This window comes from Triturus cristatus, chromosome 6 (genome assembly GCF_964204655.1).
Source record: "Triturus cristatus chromosome 6, aTriCri1.1, whole genome shotgun sequence".
NCBI lineage: Eukaryota > Metazoa > Chordata > Amphibia > Caudata > Salamandridae > Triturus > Triturus cristatus.
The window spans coordinates 653,741,816-653,764,958 of NC_140589.1; positions in this window are offsets into that span (position 1 = coordinate 653,741,816).

Sequence of the window (23,143 nt, forward strand, 5' to 3'; positions counted from 1 at the left end):
AATTCCAGGCATTTAAGGCTCCAACTCCAAAACCTGTCTCCCCAGTTCATGCGCTTAAATCTGGAGGCAACCACCAAATTAGCGGGGGTCAAGCGTAGGAACCTGCCAGGTACATACCAGGAAAAACTATTTCTTAGAAAAAGCGGTCCCTTCTGATTACGTGCCTTGCAAACCAGACAGAGTGTTTTAAAAGTGTTCCTCTTCCTAACTGGAAGCCAGTGTCGTTTCTTGATTTCTCCTAAAACAGACCGGTACCTGGGAATTTTACAGAGCTTGCGGACTGTCGCGTTCTGCAAGGTCCATAATTTATTCAGGACATGCTGATGTGCATGCAAGTATAAACCGTTGTAGTAATCGATTCACGACAAGACCAGAGAGGTAATCACTGTCTTCTTTGGATGAGCCGGGATAAAAGGCAGAATTTTCTTATCCATTTTTAAAGTAGCAAAGGCAGCTGAAGTGACCATGTTTGCCTGATTGGAATAAGATAGTTTATCATTAAGAACAACTCCCAGGTTCTTTGTTGACTTAACCGGGGATGGAGGTAAACAGAGTTCTGATGGCCACCAGCAAGGGGATCAAAACGATGGCTGAGCCACAAACAACAAGACCTCTGTCTTACTGGCATTGAGTTTGAGAAAGTTTACAGCCATCCAACGGCTGACTGCTTTCATGCATTTCGCAGAAATTACCTGCAACTATTTGGTCATCCGATGCGAATGGCGCAACAATTTGCATGTTGTCGGCGTATGAGGTTAATGTGAAACCAAAGGAGCGGATCAGATCAGCCAGAGGCGTAACATATATATTAAACAGAGTTGGACTAAGTGGGGATCCCTGAGGGCCCCCTCACGGAAGAGAAAAGATGGGGGAAATAAAATAACCCAGAATTACTGATTGCTCTTGCCCTGTAAGGCAAAGAGAACCCCCACGGGGCCTGTTGGGTATTGCAGCACCGGCCCAATGAGGAGCTGCCCGATGATGAAGCATGACACCTCTAGGGGCGTGTGAGAGCCCTTGCTCCTATAAGGAATACTCACCTCTAGTGCTTACCTGGTAAGAACTACCCCCCTCCTTTTCCATAGGAACTGCATACCTCTGATTTCATAGTTAACCTCTTCGGACGCATATGTTGGACCATTTTTGCCTCCGGTCCCCTCTTGTTTTGTATAACTGTAAGAAAGGAGTTCAGCAACTTCCATGCTGATCCAGTCATCCGGATCCTGCCCAGTCGATCAACCAGCAGCCCATAGCTCACAGTATCAAAGGTGGGTGACAGATCAAGAAGGATCAGGGCGGCCGTGCCTCCCTGATCAAGGGACATCCTGATCTCCTACGACGCCAGGATTATGGCCATCTCTGTGTTATGCCCGGCATGGAAACCAAAATTCGGTGGCCTCCAAAAAGTTGTTAGTCTGGACATAATCCACCAGTTGTTCATTCAGGACCCTCTCAATGATCTTGGCAAGTAAAAGGAGGCAGGAAATGGACCGATAGCTACCCACATCAAGTGGGTCAAGCGAAGGTTTTTTTAATAGTGGTTGCACTGACACTGTCTTCCAAACAGAAGGAAAAATCCTGAATGGCACATCAGGTTTAAAATATCAGTCAATACTAGGCCAAGAACTTCAGCTGCCAAAGAGGCTACTCTCGGAGGACAAGGGTCTCTAGTTGAACCTGGTGTGTGCAAGAATATATGCCATTGTTATTGACTTGCTGTGACTGCTCTATATGAAGGACCAGTTTTGAGTAGGAGGGAAGACTTACCTCCATTGTTCTATAACAAGAATTTGGACTGCTGCTCTCATACTGTATCAAGGTTATAATGGAGTGACGTTTAGACTGGTGCACCGTAACTTCCATCAGTGCTGGTATGTGAGGGAAATTTGGATTGCTGATGTTCAAGCTGTAAGTCTTCTGTGTCTGAGGGTGGGTTTGATGCGCCTCTGAAGGATACTTGGAGTGATTCTTACACTGTGTGTGAAAGATGCTTGCTCTGGTTCTTATGCTAGGCCTTTCTATCCGTGAGAGGGGCTTGTCCTGTTGGAAGAATGTGGACACCTTAGAGTGGCACAGGGTATAAGTTTCACATTTGGACTGAGTCACATCTCAAAGACACTCTGTGGATTGTTTGTTGCTCAAAGGGGTCTCTAGAAGGAGGTATGTTATACTGGTATAAGATCTGCTTTTTCCTCGAGAATCACTGTGTTCCTATTTAAGAATACCATACCTCATTCTTTTCATTCTCAACCACTTATCCACTCTCTTGTCTATCCATGTTATACTTAGCCTGCTATCCACTTTAGCATGTACATAGCTCCAAACAAACCCTCTCATGCTCAATCATTTTAAAATATTTTCAGCTTGTCGCTCCTTCAGGGAATCTACGTCAGTGCTCCTGCAATAGTCATACAATTACCCCAGGATTCCTGCGTAGCCATATGATTAACTCAGTGCGCCTGTAGATTACTGTTCTGCACGATTCCAATGATGCACAAATAATATTAATAGACAAAAAAACTTGTAAAACTATGCTGTGTCAGCTCTGTGTGAGTGAGACGTTTTACTGCGACAGTACATGTGGGACCAGTTTTGAGGGACAACTGACCTCATATAAATATTTCAGCACCCCTGCAGTAGTCAATTAAGGCGTCTACCGCAATATCATCCCACCCTGCAGCGACCATCTTACTATCCCTGGACCACTTCAACCTACCGGCCCATCTTATGAAAACACCCAGAAAGGATTGTTTTCAGTGAAGGCATTCACTGCCTCCCATCAACACTTACAGGAAGCATTTGGAATCACTCTCTTTCATTATGCACTGAGCCACCTTCCAATCATATCCGCTCAGATCACCACGCCTGCTCCTCATTGGTAGGGACAGTGCCGGTGTTTCGCCAGCTGTCCCGGCAGATTTCAGGAAATTAAGCTCATGTTCAGGTTTTTAGAGAGGCTCGGTTGAAAACGGTGGGAGGTTTTTTTATGTTTTGCAAAGGAGGAATATTTAGCAACTGTTATAAAAAAGCTCTTTGATTAACTGGCATGCTCCTGGCTTTATAAATGAAATTGTATGCATGTACTTACTGCCGCTTCAGTCATTCTCTGCTGAGGAGCACTGTCATTCTGTGCGCTAGGTTGAAGGAACATTGTAGTCCTTCTTCTATTTTTGGGAAATATTCCGGTTTTTGGCTTTAAAATTCTGGTCACCCTACTCATTGGGTATCTTCTGTGCTCACCTCGCTTAATGAAGTTATTAAACCTGAAGTCCTCCGGTCTGACACGGGTAATCTGAACATCAGTGGCTCGGGGCTGTATTCTTTCACTTAGACTTATTCCTCTCTATGAATTATGCATTCATCATACTTCCAGTGAGCAGCAGTGAAGGATGGGTTACAGGAAGCCCCCCTTTCTCTGCTTATGCTCCTTCACTCTGACTCGAATCATGTTCATTCAATGTCAAACGTCCCCTCTTTGCGGATGGAGTAGGTTATTCTCACCTTTACTGCATAGCTCAGGTGTTTATCACTCATTGCATCTCTGCAGTGAGACATTGCATGAACCTACACTGCCTGGAGTTCGAGATAATCTGCTTTCCATCACTCAGCGGACTGAAAGATCACTCCATCTCTCATCTTATTCAGTACGGACATCATTCTTCTCTTCCAGGCTGTAACTGATTTCAATTGCATGCTGTTTGTATATTTATACATGCAAACAGGGCTGTCAATATCAAAGTGCTTTTCAGAATTAAAAGAGATGTGTCAAAAACAGGAGGCGCTTTAAAACATCAAAAGAGAAAATTATAAAAACCATTATTCAAGATACAAAAAGGCTGATTTACAAATGTATTGTAAATGTGTGGCCGCTTAGTTCTATGCATTCATATATTCTTAGGTCCTTCAGAGACTTATAACTCTTTTCTGAGTTCAGAACTTCGAGCCCTACAGGGAAGGTACTTGAATATTTCGGAATTTACACTCGCAAATGCATACTCTTGACATACAATTATGGCACGAGCCCCTTTTCCTCACTACATGTGCTGAGTCCCTGCACTTCGGTAAAAGCAGTTATAGCAATTCGAAGAAGCATTCTCTTTTCCTGATTGCTATTCATGTAAAATGATTTTCCATAAAGAATCTTTATTTCCCCATTGGGAGTTTAGGTGTATCTGAAAATGCACCATTCACACCCAGATTATTCAGGAGTAAATTCCGAAGTGAAGAAAAACATGGGGAAATCAGCTATACCAGTGTCACCCATCAGACATGAAATGTTTATTTCCAAGCCTTTGTGGATTGACATATTGCAGTGGATCCAATCAATTCTCTTTGTTTGAATTCTTTTTATTTTTATAGAAAGTTAGACATGATCATAAAGAGGTTCAGCCAAATGGCAAATATATATAATGAACTAGGCAATAAACCAAGCTAAAAGCACGTAGTTGTTAGACCAGGTACACAAAAAAGCAGTAAAAGATGGTACACCAATATCGAATAATAATAACTTATCATTTATGCAATAACAGTAACTTAAACATCAAGAAACATGTCAGAATTGTGCCAGCATAACAAACACACCCACACTACTTTAGCCTGCGAATCCTAACTGATTAATTTACAACCTTAGAATTAACATTAGCACGCGGATCCCAGCTAAATCCATCCCAGATAGGATCCAGTCTTTTGATAGAACGAGCCCCCCCTTGATTTAGCCAATGCCAATTCCAACACATACAACTGCCGGATAATAGCCCACCATTCAGCTGTCCTTGGGAGAAACCCAAGCACTGGCAATGCAGAGCCTGGCCAAGACAATTATTATAGATAACATCTGTTTCAGACCACAATCAAATTCTGTTCTATAGCCTAACACAATCTCTTTAGGAGTGAACTGTATGTTATATCTGAGACAGGATGCTGAAAGTTGAGTCACACCTGCCCAAAATTCCAGCAGAGTAGGGCATGTGATGAACATATGCCAAATAGCTGCAAAACAGCCACATTTAGGGCACTTGGTCTTCTCTCCACCAAGGATCCCGCCTGACTTTTTGCTTCTATCTAGAGCGTAATTTAACATACATATGGTCTTATATTGATGCAATTTTAAATTTATAGAATGTACTGAGCAGTCGATAGTCTCTAGAGCAGTACGAATTTCTGAAGGTAACATTTCATCAGACAGCGCCTTGCTCCACTTATCTTCGACCCTGGTTTGGCAGATCCCTTGATCAGTGATTTCTTAGGCACTTCATGTAAACAGGAAAGTAAGTTGGAGCCTACCAGAGCCATTATAAGCTTGCATCTGGTCAAAGGGAAATCCCTAATCTGAAGATATTTAAAAAAGAAGTGGTGGGGAGATCAAAAGAAGCCTGAAGCCTAGCTAATGAAAGGAATCTATTCAGATCATGAAGATGCCCAACGAACTCGACCCCATAATGTAACTAGGCTTTGCCAACTGAGTTGTGGAACATGGCGGGGAACATTGGATTGTCCCACAAAGGCATATGCGGGTGTATTGATAGGAAAGAGTATTTAGCAAAAATCTCCCTCCATATACTAACAATGTCCCTGATAAACTTGAATCTGACACATTTGAAATAATTAGGATCCTGAAGGCTATACAGAACAGACTGCAATAAGGCCCTAACGCCAATCAATAACCGAGAATCGAGGAATCTGGGTCGCAAAATGTCGGTAAATTTTGAAGACGTCCTGCAAAAGCGGCTCAAAAATACATCTAAAGATCGGGGAGCTGGAGGCAACCCTGCCTGAAAGGAAATTTTATAAGCCGTATAGCACGTCTAACCCACCTGTAGCCCCAGATTAAACTGCAGATAGCACCTTCTAGCTGTTTAAACATAACATTTGGAACCTGATGGAATTGCAAGAAAGAAGTGTATAAATTTGGGCAGGACATTCATTTTAATGATATTGCATCAACCTATGATGCTAATGGGAAGCTTATTCCAAAGCCGTAGTTTCTTAATGACTGATAGTAAAAGGGGCCCGTAGTTCAATGTAACTATTTTTCCCACCTGTATACTTAACTGAACACCTAGGTATGTAGCTGATGAACTTACCCCAGGAATTTGGAACTTCTGGTTTAAAATTATGAAGGACTTGAGTTTTAGCCATATTTAGTTTGTAGCCAGAAAATATTCAGAATCTATTAGCCTTATCTAGAATACAATCAAGGGCAGCCGACGGGTTGGAAGAGTAAATAGCAACGTCGTCAGCATATGCTGTAATTTTAAGCTCACCTTCACAGGAAATTTTAGACTGAATTCAGTCATTCCAATTGCAAATATGTCTCCATTTATAGAGCAAATGGAAGAGGTGATAAAGGACACCATGACAGATCTGAAAGGATATAAAGGATGTGCCAGCATAGGCTGGTTGAGTTCTAGGATTCCTGTATAATGACTGTACCCACTTGCAAAAGCGGGTCTCCAGTGCCGAAGGCTGCCATCGTTGCCCAAAGGTGGTCGCACACAATGCGATCAAACGCCTTCTCAACATCTAAAAGTATCATACCAATTCATAAACCAGATTTCTCTGCCACATCAAATGCAGTAACAGCAGTTTTGGCAAGACAAGTGTCCTAACCAGATATAGAAACATTGCTGTTGTTGCAAAACAAGGTCTAACAAAAGAGGAGCAAGTCGGACTGCTACGACCTTTACAAATACCTTTGCAACAGGTGGTTTTCTTTTCTTAAAAAAAACTATAAATAAAGCAACTGATGAATGAGGCTCATATCATCCTTTATTTGCAATCAATTCTCAGAGAACCCCCCCCAAAAAAAAGAACCTTTATAGTGGTCAGGCCCACTCACTGCACTCGCCGTGCACCATACGGGAGCTGGTCTGACAAAATTTGCCAGGGCAGCTTTGGGTTCCCTCATGGCCCTGACCCCCACCAGCAAATACTGGCTCAAATTAAGCACTGTTGCAGGAATATATGTATTTTTTTTTTTTATATAGCACGAACTAGACCTGAGACATCGGGTATCAGAGCGCTTCACATAGCACCAGTTTCGTTACAGAAGGACACATTCATTTTTTGTTAGTTACTTTTGGCCTTTATTTTGAAGAAACTGCTGAGTGCTCTGCTTCAAACCAAGAATCAGACATAATGGTTCTGTTGTATTCCTTTCAATAAGGCACACTGATTAATCCAACCTGTCACACACAGGCCACTCTTTGTCAAAGATATCTCATTGTATTATTGTATCATCATATTGCTTAAATTATTAGAAAATAATGCAGATGGTAAAGTGCTCAAAAGTGAGAAGTGTGAAATTCGAAATGTATAAACATAGGTGAACAGCTCTGACATCAGGGGTGTTGAATCAAGAAGTCCAGTAACACAGTCCTGCAAAAAGTATTTATCTTTCTTCAAAAAAAATTCATAAAATACAACCATGGGTTAATGTCAATGTTTCAACCCTATTCAATTAATGTGCGGGTCTCATCAGGACAGATGCCATCTGTCTAATAACCTGCAATTAAAGAAAAGAGGGTCCTTCATACAATCTATACAGACTGTGCAACTAAAAGACAGTGTGTCGTGAGGAGTCACAACAAATCTCTGTAGCAAATCTTGTATTTGATCCATGAACAGGTATAATCATTACTGTCAGCACAATGTGCAATCCCGTAATATAAAGTTGAAAAAGCTAATGCTCAGAAACCCTTGCAGAAAGCTACCCTGTTGACCTACGTTGTGTGCCCAAATGTATAGGGAGCAATGGGAAAATACTGAACTGTATGGTAGCCTGATACAGGCTATACCACTGCCTATGATTGCTCCTCTGGACAAAATGGGTGGACTAGATCTAAATTTACTAACTTAATGCAATTATGGTTCCTGGAACAGGAGTTGAATTTATTTAAGTTCAAATGTATGTTTAAATGCATATTGTAACAACCAACACGTGGTCCACAATTCTTATTCCATAGTGTTGGTGTGTCCGCTACTGTGACACATCTATGTAGTCATCAAAATTTGGCATGATATCAGCAACGTCTATGTATGTGCCACGAGTATATAATGAGTCCATATATCATGCCACAGTCTTTTTGAATAATGCATGTTTCCCCCAAAAACATCACAATTCACAAATTCTCAGTCCACCCGCTTTTACATGTGATAGTTTCTTTAATAAACTCTGTAATCCTTCTTTCCGTGACATATGTCCTATACGCATATTGTGACTGTATACTCCTCCACTGTGGTTGAAACACGTGACTGTGTGCACTCATGTTCATCTCTACTACTCACTCATCCATGTTTGTTTGTTTAACTGCCTCCGTAAACCTTCCTACACTGCCAGTCACTGCTTGCTACAATGTATCTGTTTACTCTGATCTAAGTGGAAAATGCTGGAAGGTGGACCCTTGTGTCTTGCTTGATACAAGGTATCTCTCTGCAAGGGCCACTAGAATACCTTTGCTCCACAGGTGGCCATGTCTATATCTGTACCCTGAGATGTCAAGCTAAGTCATTACCGGTCCTGCTCTCCATCAGTGCTGAGAGATTAACTTAGCACTCTTCTGTCATCACTGGACCAGAGTCAGTTAAACTGCTCACTCACACATAACATGCAGTGTAAAGTGGCAGGCCACTTATGCTATAAAGACATATGCCTACTCCTGCTAAAAGAGGTGGTATGACAGCTATATTCTTTCACCTAAGTATTACTTGTGTGTTGGAGATCCTCTGCTTGCTCTGCTTGCTTGCTCTGAGGTGTAGGTTAGTTCATGGATTTCATACAACTTGCCATATATATATGTATATAAGGGCTTACTCACCGCCTGATAAAGGAAGCACAAGATAGACATAGTTCCAGACAAGGCATAATCATGCAGTAAGTGGAGGTGCAAGATGACAGGAGATGTAAAATGTGGTCATCCTCAATGGAGGTGTTCGCCTAAAACAGTAAAAGTCCTTGAAGGAGCAGCCAAGATGTCCTGTTTCCAACACAGGGAGGTAGAAAATTGCAAGTAGCCTATCTACTTCTTTTGTAATGGAGCACCGCCCACAGACAAACAGTGGTGACTCTGAGGTGGGGCCAGGTGTTCACGGTCCACAAAGTTTATTTGCATTGTTTACCTGCTTAGGTCTATGGACAGAGGAAGTGAAGTAGGAGGGAGTGTAATGTCAGATTCCAGACACCCACCAGGGATAGTTATGGCAGTATAGAAGGTTTGCACATGGGAAATCAGTCTGGTATAATGTGAAGTTGTCCATCACCACAGTACCCTATTAATATCATGGTCTACACTGCACATGCTCCAGCTGCAGTACTCAGTAGTACGCATGTCCCTACTTGGAAATTAATTCAAGGAGAAGGACCATCTTTCCCTTAATTGGCATGTAAGACCTGTCATTTATGGTGAACCAAGGGTATCACCAAATGAGTGGGGATGTAATATGGGATGTCCACAGGCTTTCACTGAATTGGATGTCACTTATCGCCCTTTCAAATTTATTCTTGAGTTCGGCAAAAATACCAAAAAAGGTTTCATTGTAATGACTTTTCGGTCTTCGTCAAAGAATGATGAGACTTTCCTGAACTTCTCCATCAATATCTGTTGAAGAGTGTCCAGTGCCTGCATGCTCGGATAAACCTTCTCCAGGAATGAATTAATTACAACAGCAAATCTGCCCTATGGCATAGCTGGCATGCTCTGACATCAGTTCTGGATGTCCTACATTGTGCTGTGTTGCTCAATGAGGTCTGTTGTGAGCATGCTTTGATTAACTTTGGCAGCGAGGGCCATGGTCAGAATATTCCTAGCAAAGTCAAGAAGTTCTGGAAATTGTTGCCTCAGAGACTTATTTATTTATTTAAAGGTTTTATATAGCGCTGGCTGGACCCGGGGGTATCAGAGCGCTTTACATGAGTGAAGATAATACAGGCATACTACAATTTTTCAAATCAAGGAGATCACATAGGTTTCATTGAGGAGAACAAGTAGCAAAATACACATTAACAAATGACGCCACAAGAGGGATAAGAAACATAAATAAATGGGTACAAGTGGTCGAGTAATATAGGTAGGAAAAAGGAGAAGAAAAGGAGGAGGGGCAGGAAAAGTAGGGGAAGGAAAGGATTATGGACCCCAATATTTCTTGAGCAAGTGCAGTTTGAGGTATTTTTTGAAGCTGCTGTAGGAGGGGTTACAGCGCAGGTCTTTGGGGAGGACATTCCATATGCTGGGGGCATTTCCAGAGAAAGATCGAGACTGTGTGGTTTTTTTTTGTGTCAGGGGTGGGATGAGGAGGAGGGCGTTGGTGCTTCTCAACGGTCGGGCACATCCTGCTTTGTTGAGTTTGTCAGTTAGATAAAGTGGGGATTTTTGGTGAAGGGCTTTTGGCGATTTTCTTGAGATGGCGCAGGGTGAAGAGCACTCCTTTGGCCAAATTTTTTATGTGGGACTGGAGGGTTAGGCTGTTGTTAATGGTAATGCCAAGTGATTTTACTGAGCTTGTTAAGGTGCGCTTACAGTTGAGGGCATTAAGGTCAGAGATCCATCTTTGGATAGGAAGAAGAGAATGATTTCTGTTTTTTTAGGGTTAAGTTTGAGATGGTTAGAGTGGAACCAGGACAGGATTGGATTTTAGACAGGGTGTTATTAAGATGTACAACGTCGGAGTGGGATTTGATCTTATAATAAAGTTGGGTGTCATCAGCATAGATGTGATAGTTAATACCGGCTTGTTTTAGAATGAGGGCAAGGGGTTCCATAAAGAGGTTGAAGAGCGAGGGGGAGGGAATAGAACCCTGGGGGACGCCTAGGGAGACGGGAGTGGGGTTAGAGAGGCAATTGTAGATTTTGATTTGTTGTGTTCTGTGGTGCAGGAAGGAGGAGAACCATTTAAGTACCAGGCCATTAAGTCCAAATCTAACTTTGAGCGCATTAAGTAAGGCAGGGTGGTTAACCGTATCAAATGCTGCAGAGAGGTCAACGAGAATGAGTAGGCAGGTCTCGCCGTTGTCAAGAGAGTGATGGATGTCGTCAATATTTAGTATGGCAGTTTCTGTACTGCTGCCTTTTCGGAATCCGGAATGTAAGGAGTCAAGTAGGTTAAAGGAGACAATGTGTTTGTCCAGTTGAAGAAGGGCACATTTTTCAACAGCTTTAGAAAAGAGGGGGAGGTTGGAGATGGGGCGGAGATTATTTAGGTCATTAGGGTCTGCATTGGGATTTTTAAGAATGGGAGTGATTTGTCTGAGTTGGAGGGAGGGAGGGACACATCCTGAGGTAAAGGAGGAGTTGATGATAAAGGTCCAGTAAGGGGCAATGATGTGCTTGAGCTCCCGAACAAGGTTAGCGGGAAGAGGGTCTTTGGTGTGTGAGGAAGGTTTAAGTTTGGAGATGATGTTAGAGACTTCGAGTTCCGTTAGAGGGTGGAAATTAAGCCAGGAGGCGTTGTTTTCAGGCTGAGGGTTAGAAGGGCTGGAATCCGGAGGGGTAGTGACAGGAGGGAGGAAGGAGGGGGGAGTTAATAGGGAGGGAGGTTGAGAAGTCGGTACATCAATAGATAGGGGATGAGGCGGGATTGGTCTATAATGGCTATTTTTTTCAGAAAAGAAGTTAGCAATTTCTTCGCATCTGTCAGTTGTGGTCGTCAGGGTTGGAGGGGCCGAGGAGGTTTGGTTTCGAACTATGTTGAACAGCTCTCTGGGTTGATTTTTTGCTCGATCGAGTTGGGTGCGGAAGAAGGAGGCCTTTACCGTGATAATGTGTTTCTTATATCTGACTCTGGCGGATCTGATGAAAGCAAGATGGGCGGGGGAGGTGTGTTGTCTCCATGTTCTTTCAGAGAGTCTAAGAGCACGCCTTTTGTCATTGAGGTTGGAATTGTACCATGATTTCGATGGAATGTTTCTTAGGGTTTTAAGTTTGGACGGGGCAATTTGGTCTAGGACATCGATGACGGTTTTGTTAAAATGTTCAGTGAGTTCATTAGCAATTAGGGAGAGAGTGGTGAGCAGAAGTTGTGTTTGGAGTTTAGATTCAAGTTCACCAGGGGGGATGCAATTAAGATTTCTGGTCCATTTTGAGACTTTAATGTTGTTGGTGAGGGAGGGTGGGTTAATGTTTGCGATCGAGAACAGAATGAGGTGATGATCAGACCAGTCGATGGGTATGATGTCGGAGAGGGAAGCCAAGTCTTTGCTGGTAATGATGGCATCAAGAGTGGCTCCTTTGGAGTGGGTGGGAGAGTGGCAGAGTTGTTTGAGTTCATTGATCTCAAGAAGATTTCTCAAGAGACTTGGCGATGATATGAAGGAAGGTGGATATCCCATTGTTTGTTTTTTATTGTGTTCAACTGGAGATATCTTTTCTCCACGGATCTGTGACTTCCAGTGTTTGTCACATAGTGGAAATGTATTTCAATACTTGGGCCATAGGCAAATGCGACTTGGTGTGGGTAGTGTCATGATGCTGGGAGCTAATACAATTGTAGTCACCTGCGATAATGTAGTAATCTGTGGTTTTGATTAGTTTAATTTGTATTTGGCTAAATTATGATGTCATATCCCAATTGGGATCCTATATAAAACAAATGTGCAACTCCTTGCTCGCCACCCTTATTGTTGCTATAACCCAGTGGTCGTCAGTGTCTGACGCAGTTTGAGATACTTTTAAGGAAGGATTAAAGATTAAAATTACACCCCCTTTAAACGAGACATTTAACCTTATGGTGCACTATGATATGCACCATATAACTTTAAAAATGCACAATTACACTGGTCTCCAGGGCTTAGCATAGTTTCATGCTTTCAATGCACACTGGTACACGTGGTACCTATGCTGTATATGACTATGGTGATATCAATGATGTCATCATTAATGTAATCAATGATGTCTCTTAACATGTTGTGAGTAATGTAATATGTGAGGTAAGTAGCAGTGCATGGAGGGGTGCAAGTTATAGTTAGCTCAGTAAAATATAACAGGTGAATTTCAGAGTTTTGGGGTTTTTAAATGTCAGGCTTTACCATAGGGCAGTTGGAGTACACAGTGTAATTTGCCTTTTATTGTCATTGCTGAGTGTGGGGAGAGGCCGTGACTCTTAAGAGTCATGATGCCTCTCCCCTCCAGAGAGCAATGGCAATGAAGGGCATATTAGTCTATGTTCTTGTTTTATGCATTCTGTGTTTTCATGTGCAGTAATTATAAGCAATTATATTTAATCACGTTAAGAGCACAAATGGTTAAATTGTGCCTTGAGATAGAAGTCTTGTGAGCATTTGTAGGAAAGTGCCCCTTTTTGTCATAATCACCCCCACTTTTTGCCACTAGTACTGATGTCTTTCGAATGATGTGCAGTGGGTCTCTGCTAACTAGGCCCCAGTGCCAGTGCTCTTTCCCTAAAATCAAGGTACATGCTATAATTGTACCACAATTGGCAGACTCTTTAGCACCCCTGTAAGTCCCTAATAAGTGGTACCCCTAGCACCTAGGGCATGGGTACTAAAGAGGGCACATAAGGGCTGCAGCATGTATTGTGCCACACTAAGGGGCTCTGTTGGACCTGGCCCTTTTTGCGGGTTCACCCCTAAACTTTTTGCATTTATCCTGGCCTTTTTCCCTATGTAGTGTTAGTAGTTTTAGGCTTCTAGGCACTTTAGCACTGTGTCCCAGTGTAAAGTGTCTGCGCTCTGTGTTACATTTAGTGAGACTGGCCTGTCCTCCCATAGGAATGCATGGGGGATATGTGTGTCTATGGTAGTTCCTGATGTGAGAGGAGTGCAGGGGCGAGTTTGGTATGTGCAAACTCGTGAGAATAAATGCTGCGCAATGGTGTGCGCAGATTTATTGTGACTGGTGGAGAAGTGCCACTTCTAGAAGTTGGCATTTCTGTGTGCTGTGTGATGTGAATTGCATGTCTGGCTTGTGATTGACAGGAGCTGAGAGGGCTGGGGAATTCCAGGAGCCAGGGTGAGTCTGCCCGGTGGTGAATGGAGAGATCTGCATGTAGATGGGAGGGAGGAGTTGCACCTGGGACCTGAATGGGGCTGGACCTTCCCTTCACAATGCTGGCTCCACCTCCTGTGGTGCGTCTGATGTCCCTGGCCTGTCCTGTGAATAGAGAGGGGAGCTGAGCAAAACAAAGTGCTCCTGAACCAGTTGTATCTGGTTCTCCCCTTGCCCCACAGTTGCAGAACAAAGGAAAATGCTGTATAAAAGAAGGGGCTGTGACCACATGAAAATGTTCTTGTTCTGGACTTGAATCTACCAGGGGCGTGCTGCTGCTGGGGCTCAGGGGAAGGCTTGCCTCCCTGGGCCCTGCCCTGCCCCTGGATGTCTGGAGGACTTCTTTTTGGGGACCCTTCGGCCCTGTATTGACCTCTTCATCTGTGAGTGCTTTGCTGTATTCTTAATAGCCCCTGACTCTTTCTGCGCACTGGGCACGCTGCACTTGTGCTCCTTTTCTTTTTTTTTACTTTCACGGAAGAGGAGCGTGTCTGCTCAGCAGCGCGAAGCTGCAACCTGTTTTGAGGGAATCCCCATGTAGGGATTCCCCCGCGCATTGCCCCACAACCAAGCGTGTGCCCACCCCGCTGGTGTGCCTAATTGCGGGAGCCTACCCCGCTTAGCTTGATATTTACTTTTATTTTTATACGGGTGCCCACCCCGCTCTGTATTCTAATTTTGGAGGGAGGCTACCCCTCATTTCACTGCCGCGGCCCGATCACCGGATGGGGAAGCCCGGCGCCCGCCTGATTGTGGGCGGGGCGCCAGGCGGAAGTGCGGCAGGACAAGAATGGTGGCGTGCGGAGAAGACGGGAGCCCACCCAGCTTCCGCGAGTTGTGGGGAGTTGAGCCCCGGGTCCCAGGAGGGGACCCGGGTGAAGCACGAGTATGAGGGAGCCTTGTGGGCTCCATTTCCACCCCCCTTCTCGTCTTGAAGAGAGGGAGGCGGGCTCACTGTCTGGAGCCGTGCCGGTTCCCTGTTAAAGCCCCGGGTCCCAGGAGGGGGCCCGTGAGAGGAGGGAAGCCCCGTAGACCTTCCCCAGGTGCCGGAGATCCTCACCAGCAAAGAGCCCAGGTGAGTGGGGCTCGCGTACATTGTGCCTGGCTGAGGCACCCGGTCAGAGCGGCCCCGTTTGTGCTGCGGGCCGCTCCAACGTGGCGATATTTGATTTAAAGGGCCCCCAAGGGGGGTCCACAAGGTTCCATGGGACCGGGCTGCCCATATGGGGCATTATTCTCCAGCTGTCCCACTTTTGCAGGGGTCAGCTGCAACGATGGGACATAATGATCTTTAGAGCCAGATGGCTCCAACGTGGGGCATATTTGTTTAAAGGCCACTGAGAGCCCATGCCTCATTTCCATTTGATTATTTACAGCTGCGCAGCAATTAGTGTCAGCTGAACCGTTTAGGCGCACAGTTCTTTGGGGGCATGCCCTGTGAAGTTAGGAGTGAGATGCACTCCTTTGCCCCACACTTTCCCAGCTGCCCAGCAAGTAGTAGGCAGCTGCTACGTTTAGGTTTGCGCAGTAGCGCACTTTGGATTCAGCTGCTAGGCAGCAGCCCTGGCATTCTGGACACAGGGCGTTTGAGCCCCCCCCCCCTTTGAGATGGCCAGTTGGCCAGGGGGGATTGTTAGGTTTATAGGGCGCCAGGCCCTACTGTGATTTTGGGTGCTATGAAATGTGATTCCTGTAGAATGATTTACGCACCTGTGTTGATACCTCTAAATGTGATTTATGATTATGAGGTTGGTTCGCATATTATGGTTTATGCTAGCGAGAGTTATTCCCTAATGTAGTTATACTTAGGAGGTTAGGGTCCAATGCATTTAGACTGGTGAGATGATTGCCTCATGTGTTTATGATGGTGAGGTTGGCGCAGAAGGTAATTTGCGCCTGGTGTGATGCTGTGCATAATGTAGTTTATGTTACAGGCCGATGCTAAGTACAGTGATGACCAGTAGTCACTGGTGGTGTTCTATGTTTATGATAAGTTCTACATTTACTAAGTTTACTTGGTGATGGTACTGACAGTGGTCCAGTGGGCCCTGTCAGGTGTAAATAATCCCTTGTAAATATGACCCTGTGCCAGGTGGCACCCTGCATAATATGTGCTTGCTATTCTAATGTGTTATGATAATACAAAGGCTATTTTTATATATAACCTTGTGTGGAGTTTCTTTTGTGGCGGCCTGGGATGTTGTTGCTGTGTGCATGCGCAAATGCTTTACACATTGCTTCCGGGATAAGCCTGACTGCTCGTGCCAAGCTACCAAGGGGATGAGCAGGGGTTATCTTTGGCGTGTAACTTCCTTGCCCTTACTAGAGTGGTGGTTTCTGCCTGGCTGTGGCGCACGCCTTAGCCAGCCAGAAATCCCATTTCTAACAGGCCCCCATACAATTTGCATGCAGCCTACCATTGCTGACTGTGTGTCCTGGTGTAAGCCGTGAGTGAAAACATGACATGGCACTGTCACTGTGTGCCATGCCAAAGCCACTACATGTAATATATGTAAGTCACCCCCACAGCAGGCCTTATAGCCCTAAGGCAGGGTGCATTATATTACATGTGAGGGCATATCTGCATGAGCAGCTATGTCTCCGTGCTGTCTAGTCCAATTACTAGGTGGTACAAGTAAACAGGGAAGCCATCTTTAGTATATGCACCAGACTCTAGTCATTACAAGTTCCCCAGCTACATGATGGCTTTACTGAAACCTATAGTGTTTGGTATCAAACACCTTGTTTTAATAAATCTCTACTGTTGCCAGCACTAGATGTATTATGATATGCACCGAGAGGTCTCCCTAGAGGAACCCCCCTGAAAAACCTACCGGTATCTAGTGTGCTGGCTGACTGGTATCATCCAGCCTTCCACCACAGACATTTTCTGACCTCCTGCAGGTGAAAGCCAAAAACAATGCCTGCTCTGGAGGATAGTGTTCACACCTCCTTCGGCACCATGGCTAGTGAATTAGCATAACAAGGCCAGGGGCTTCAAAGGCCCTTCTTCCTTTGATAAGTGATCCCAGCTTCCCCCAGACCTGGGAGATGCCACCAGGATGACCCACGAGAAAACCTCCATCTCAACATCAGTTGGCAGTTTTACCACCTTGACCGATGTGTGATATTTTGTTTTTGTGGAATGAATGTATGTTAGTATGAATGAAGTTATGTGTGGGACACTCAAGAGTACTATTAATGTTCTTTATTTATGTAATGATGCATTTTCCATGTCTGCAAAGTCTGTTGTAATCTTATGTTAATAAAAAGAAATATATTTTTTGCTAATCAAATTCGTGGTTATATGGCTTGTACACTTGTATGGGTCAGCTCCAGTTAGTGATACACTATTAAGGGACCCTTGTTTTGGGCTATTCATTTTATAATTTAGGCAGGTGCTTCTTTCATAGTGGTTACTGGGAGATGCCACCCCCTGCTCTGAGGCTTATTTGGCACCAGGAAAGGCAGGAAATTAACTATGCAAGTAGGTTTGTTGCACTTCCAGGCTAGTTACATCCCTCAGGTGGGCTACATGATGTGTTCCGCGAAAGAAGGGTCCCACCGTCTTGTTTTTGGTGGAATTAGGAACTCTAGGACAGGGTTGTGCCCACCCCCCACAGCAAGTGGTCATATAGGGGGTGTAGGCACCGCAAGAATAAGTAGCCCTTTGGCTACTACCTTTCCCTCCACTTAACGCCCCTAAATTTAGTATATAGGTGGCCCCCTGACACCAGGAACTCCAATTTGTGTGCCTAAAAGAAGAAGAACAAATATGTGGGAACTGCGGACCAGCATTCATTTTGGCACAAACTCTGCCTTACTCGACTTTTACAGAAGTGAAAGAGCCTCTCTGTAATAAAGACTCCAGGACTGTAATGACTACAGGGTAGTTATAGTCATTACATCATAAGGCTCATCCAGATGATAACATTCTTCAGTGCTTAGCAACATGAGTAGACTCCAAGACTGCAATGACTACAGGGTAGTTGTAGTCATTACATCATAAGGCTCATCCAGATGATAACATTCTTCAGTGCTTAGCAACATGAGTGACATCTCAAGATGCCACACTCTCCAAACCCTTGGAGGTTTGGTCAGCACTTCTTCGACCCAGCAACATCTCCCTTGGAGTAGAGGAGCCACTTCCCTGCACCAGCAAGCAACATCTGCAGCTGCCTGGTACATTATTCTATCAACCCCTGGACCCACCAACGGAGCAGCACCCCAGCAAGAGGTCTTTGTGCAACATGAGGTCAGATCTGTCCCCCTTGCCAAGTTTGGAGACACCACGACCCCAGGAGCCACATTTCACCAATACCCAGGTACCAGAGCCAGTTGAAATCACCAAGCCTTGTTTGTGTTCAGTTGGAACATCACCACTGCCAAAACTTAACTGCACATCGAGGGACTCTAAGAAAGGCCAGCACCACACCAAGAGTGGCCCTACTCTGTTTATTTACCCTCTTCTGCAGGAACACAGGGAACCATGAGAGCCTCTAACTCACCGACCCACCGGACAAAACATCCCTGCACCCGAGCTCCCCCAGCCAGGGTTCACATGAACTCTCAAGAGCCAAGCCCATGCTTGTATCCTGCCGGACTGGTCACCCAGCACCCCACTGCAGCCTTGTCTTACAGGTACTTTTCCTAATTGACTTTAGTGTGTATCATTGGATCCCCCTTAGACCATGCCCCCATAGATATTTTGAGGAAAGGAGGTGATACCATTTTATCAGCTTTGACCAATCTATATAAATTTCACTTTGGAAACAGAGCAAGTGTCAGACCACTGGAAACACGTGGTTCTTAGACCCTTGCTGAAGAAATCCTACTTGGATCCCGACAAGGCAGATCATTTTAGGCCTATATCTTTGCTCCCTAGTGCAAGCAAGATCCTAGAGAAGGTGGTCAATATCCATCTGACCATTTTCCATGAATCACATAATCTCTTACATCCAACTCAAACTGGATTTATTTTAGACCAGGGTATGGTATGTAGACAGCTCTCCTAGTAGCTATGGAAGATCTTATGAGAGTACTGGATCAAGGTGGCTCAACTGCGATCATCCTTTTAGATATGAGCTCAGCCTTCAACACAGTCTCCCACCCTACTCTGCAGAATAGGCTGGAGGCACTAGGAATTATGGACAAAGTACTCAATTGGCTGACCTCCTTTCTGGTAAATAGAAGCTTCCAGGTTGTGGAGGGACTATGCCTGTCGGAAGTCCATCAGCTTAAATGCGGACAACCCAAAGGCTCTTCCTTAAGCTCTACTCTTTTTAATGTATATATGTTCCCCTTAGCTGACATTATTTGCTCAGCAGGTTTTACAATGGTCTCATAACCTGACAACACTCAGATTGCCATCCCTCCTGCTTCTAACATCTGTCAAACAGGCAAATTTAGAAGACTGTCTGGAACAAGTAAATACTTAAATGTACAATAGTTGCATTAAATTGAACGGCGACAAGACAGAGGTCATATTGGTTGGGAACAATCCCTCCCTTTGGAATAATTTCTCCTGGCCTCCATGCCAGGGTGACCACCCTTCTCCAAAAGAGGAAGTCAAGAGTCTGGGAATATTCCTTGAAATGGACCTTACCATGGAATCGCATGCCAGGAAATTGGCGGAACATGTTTTGATATTTTAAGAGCTCTCAGGAAGACAATCAAATGGCTTCCTATTGAAACCCATAGAATAGTAATACAAGGGTTCATTTTGTCAAGCTTAGATTACAGCAAGTCACTTTATCTCGGCACCTGTGTATGTGACCAGAAGCTGCAGGTTATACAGAACGCCACAGCAGGAACTTTGCTGAATATTCCCAAATCGCAATCAGCGTGACCGGCGCTGGCAGAACCTTCATTGGTTGCCAGTGAGAAAGAGAACTAAGTTCAAGACTGTGTATTGTACACAAAGTAAAGCATGCCCAGAGACCACATATTCTGAGGCAATTCATTGTGTCCCATAGCAAAGCACGTGACTTAAGGTCAAATAGTCAATTTCTTCTGGCGATGCCAAGAATAGAAAGGGCTAGATGCGAAGGATGATCCTTTGCCTATCTAGCAACCAGGATTTGGAACTCCTTCCCGGTTTGGCCTAAGAGCTGATAATAATTTGCTCAACTTCAGGAAGAATTTAAACATGTACCTGATTTCTTGACTCAGTATTGTTGTGTTCTTATTCCTTTAAATGCACATGCATTAGAATGTGGAGTGTTGTAATGATAAGTTCCATGTGGAACATTGATGTTACGTAGCTGTTGGAGAAGGACGTCGCTTCCCCGGCTCTCACCTGTTATTACTGGTCTTAAATAAATATATCATATTCCACATCATTATGCCTCTACCATCACTTCAATTGGCGACGAGGGAAACTGGCGTTTAACCTTACGGACTACCTCTTGGATGAGAATAAGAAGAACCTCCATCTTTTAAAAAAAAAAGAAGAAAAGAAGGGAAGCGCATGAAAAAAAAAAGACTTTGTGAGTTATAATTATTTTTTTTGTCTTCAATTTTTCATCCTTCGCATGGGAATCGCTGCCTACGACTGCGCTGTACTAAGTTAACTTTTGGCAACATGCTCTATGCTTAGCGACATTAACGGAGCAGCCGTTAATCGTTATCGCCTACCTGCATTCTTTCAACTGCGCTCGCCATTCCACTGCGTGCGCTGACTGCCAAGGGGACTGCGCGCGTCACTGTCAGCGCGTCTTCTACAATCCCCTCATCTATTGATGTCAGACGCAGGTCACGCAGCGTGACCCTAACGTGGCAGCCATCTTGTATTCGGTGTTTACATCGATCGGAAGGAGTTACATCGATTAAAAAAAAAAAAAAAAAAAAAAGCTTTCTCTGGAATAAACGTCAAAGGCTGTGTGGCGCAGGGCGATATCTACATTTATAAAGGTACACATTCCGTACAGCACAGTAGGTGAAATGGAAATTTAAAAAGGAAAAAGTATTTGTTTTTTTTTGTGGTGTGTGGAACATTATAACAGGTGAGGAAGTCGGGAGAAGGTTGAATTGTACTTCACAGTGCATGGAAGAAGGAGATTCCAGTGTAAGTACTGTAGTTAGAGACAGAGACATGGCACAACAGAATTTTTCTATTAGTTCTCCTGAACCATTTTGGGTTAAAGGTGTCCAACCCAATATAAAGTGGATAGAATGGAAGGAATATTTCATTAATTATTTGGAAGCTATTGATGAAACCAAAAAAATGAAAGCTGAGCAAAAGAAGAGACTGTTGTTACATTCTCTTGGCCCCATAGGATTAAAGACATTTTCAAGAATGAGTAAGTCCGATAGCTCCAATCTAGATGAATTCGAAAATGCGACAAAAAATATGGATAAATACTTTGCACCTAAGGTGTGCATTGGGGTCATAAGACACAGGTTCTTTCAGAGAAAACAAACCCAAGAGGAAACTGTAGATGAATGGATGGATGACCTCAAAAAGCTAGCCATAGATTGTAAATTTGACAATTTACATGACGATCTCATACGCGATCAATTGGTTATGCACAATAACAACTCTGCCTTGCAAGATCGTCTTTGGGTCAACGGTGACGCACCTCTTGATGACGTTGTTGCCATCATGAGAAAGTCAGAAATGTCTGGGAGGTGTGCAACGGTGGTGAAAGAGACAGAGAAAGATGTTTCCAAAACCTCGGGAACTGTGTGTAAGATTCAAGCTTCAAACAGAAACTTTCGTCAACAGCAACAACAAGGGAGATGGACTGGTCAACCTGCAAGGGTCCAGAACAAGAATATGGAGGATAGGAGATGTTACAGATGTGACAGTAAAGAACATCTGGCGTTTAGTAGACTATGTCCTGCGTTAAAAAAGAAATGTGGTATTTGTGGACTGTTAGGTCACTTTAGCAAGATGTGTCGTAGACGCACAAACGTAAAATGTGTGTATGAAGATGAAAGTGAGAGTGTGGATGAGTTAGAAACTGAAGAAGAATGTTGCATAAAAAGTGTTAGAGGGAACTATGTGATCAACATTTCGGATGACTCACTTAAAGGAAAACCAATTTGTGATATATCCCTAGGGGGGGTAACCATAAGTGTGTATGCGGACTCTGGTTCCCCATACACGATCATTAATGAGGAGGTTTGGCAAAGGAAGTTTGTAAATAAGATTGGTGAGCAGTTATACCCATCAGATGTGTGCCCAATCAGTTTTACAGGTAACAGGATAGGTATGATTGGTTTTAGATGGCTTACCTTTGTATTTAAAGGCAGGTCCACAAGAGCAAAGTTGTATGTGGCAAAGGTTGGGCCATCTGTTTTAGGATGGTTCGATCAGAAGAAATTACACATCATCCTGGATCCTAATTCTAAGGACAAAGTTTTGATTTTGGATGACTGTAGTAGAATGGAGGAAACGCTATCTGAAAGTTTTCCCAAGGTATTTAATAAAGAGTTGGGTGTTCTGAAGGGGTTTGAACATAAGATAATTTTAAAGGCTGATGCACAACCCAAGGTTCATAAGGTGAGGCCGATACCTATTCTTATAAGGGAGGAAGTGAAAAAGGAAGTTCAGGGTCTGCTTGCCAAAGGCATTATCGAAGAAGTGGAAACATCTGAGTGGATTTCTCCGATTGTGGTGGCCCGGAAACCCAACGGAAAAATCCGTCTATGCATCGATTTGCGCCACTTGAACAATAACATCGTGGTTGAAAAGTTTCCCCTTCCGAGAATAAATGAAATGGTATCTTCCTTGAAAGGTGCTACTTGGTTTTCCACGGTAGATCTTTCTGCCGCCTACCACCAGGTGATGTTGGATCCAGACTCTAAGAACCTCACGGCGTTTATAACACCGTTTGGTTGTTATCAATTCAGGCGTATGCCCTTTGGGTTGGCCTCAGCCGCTGCTGTTTTTCAGCGGTTGATGCACAGATTGTTTGGAGATATGGAGTATGTTTCATTTTTTCAGGATGATATTCTTGTTGCAGCAAAAGATAAAGAAAGTCATGATTCCAAATTGAAACAAGTTTTGGGAACCTTGCAGTCAGCTGGTCTGACTGTAGAGTTATCCAAATGCAAATTCAGCCAAAGAAGTGTTTCATATTTGGGGCATGTCATAAGCGAAAAAGGTGTTGAACCCAAGCCTACCTTAGTGGAGAATATTG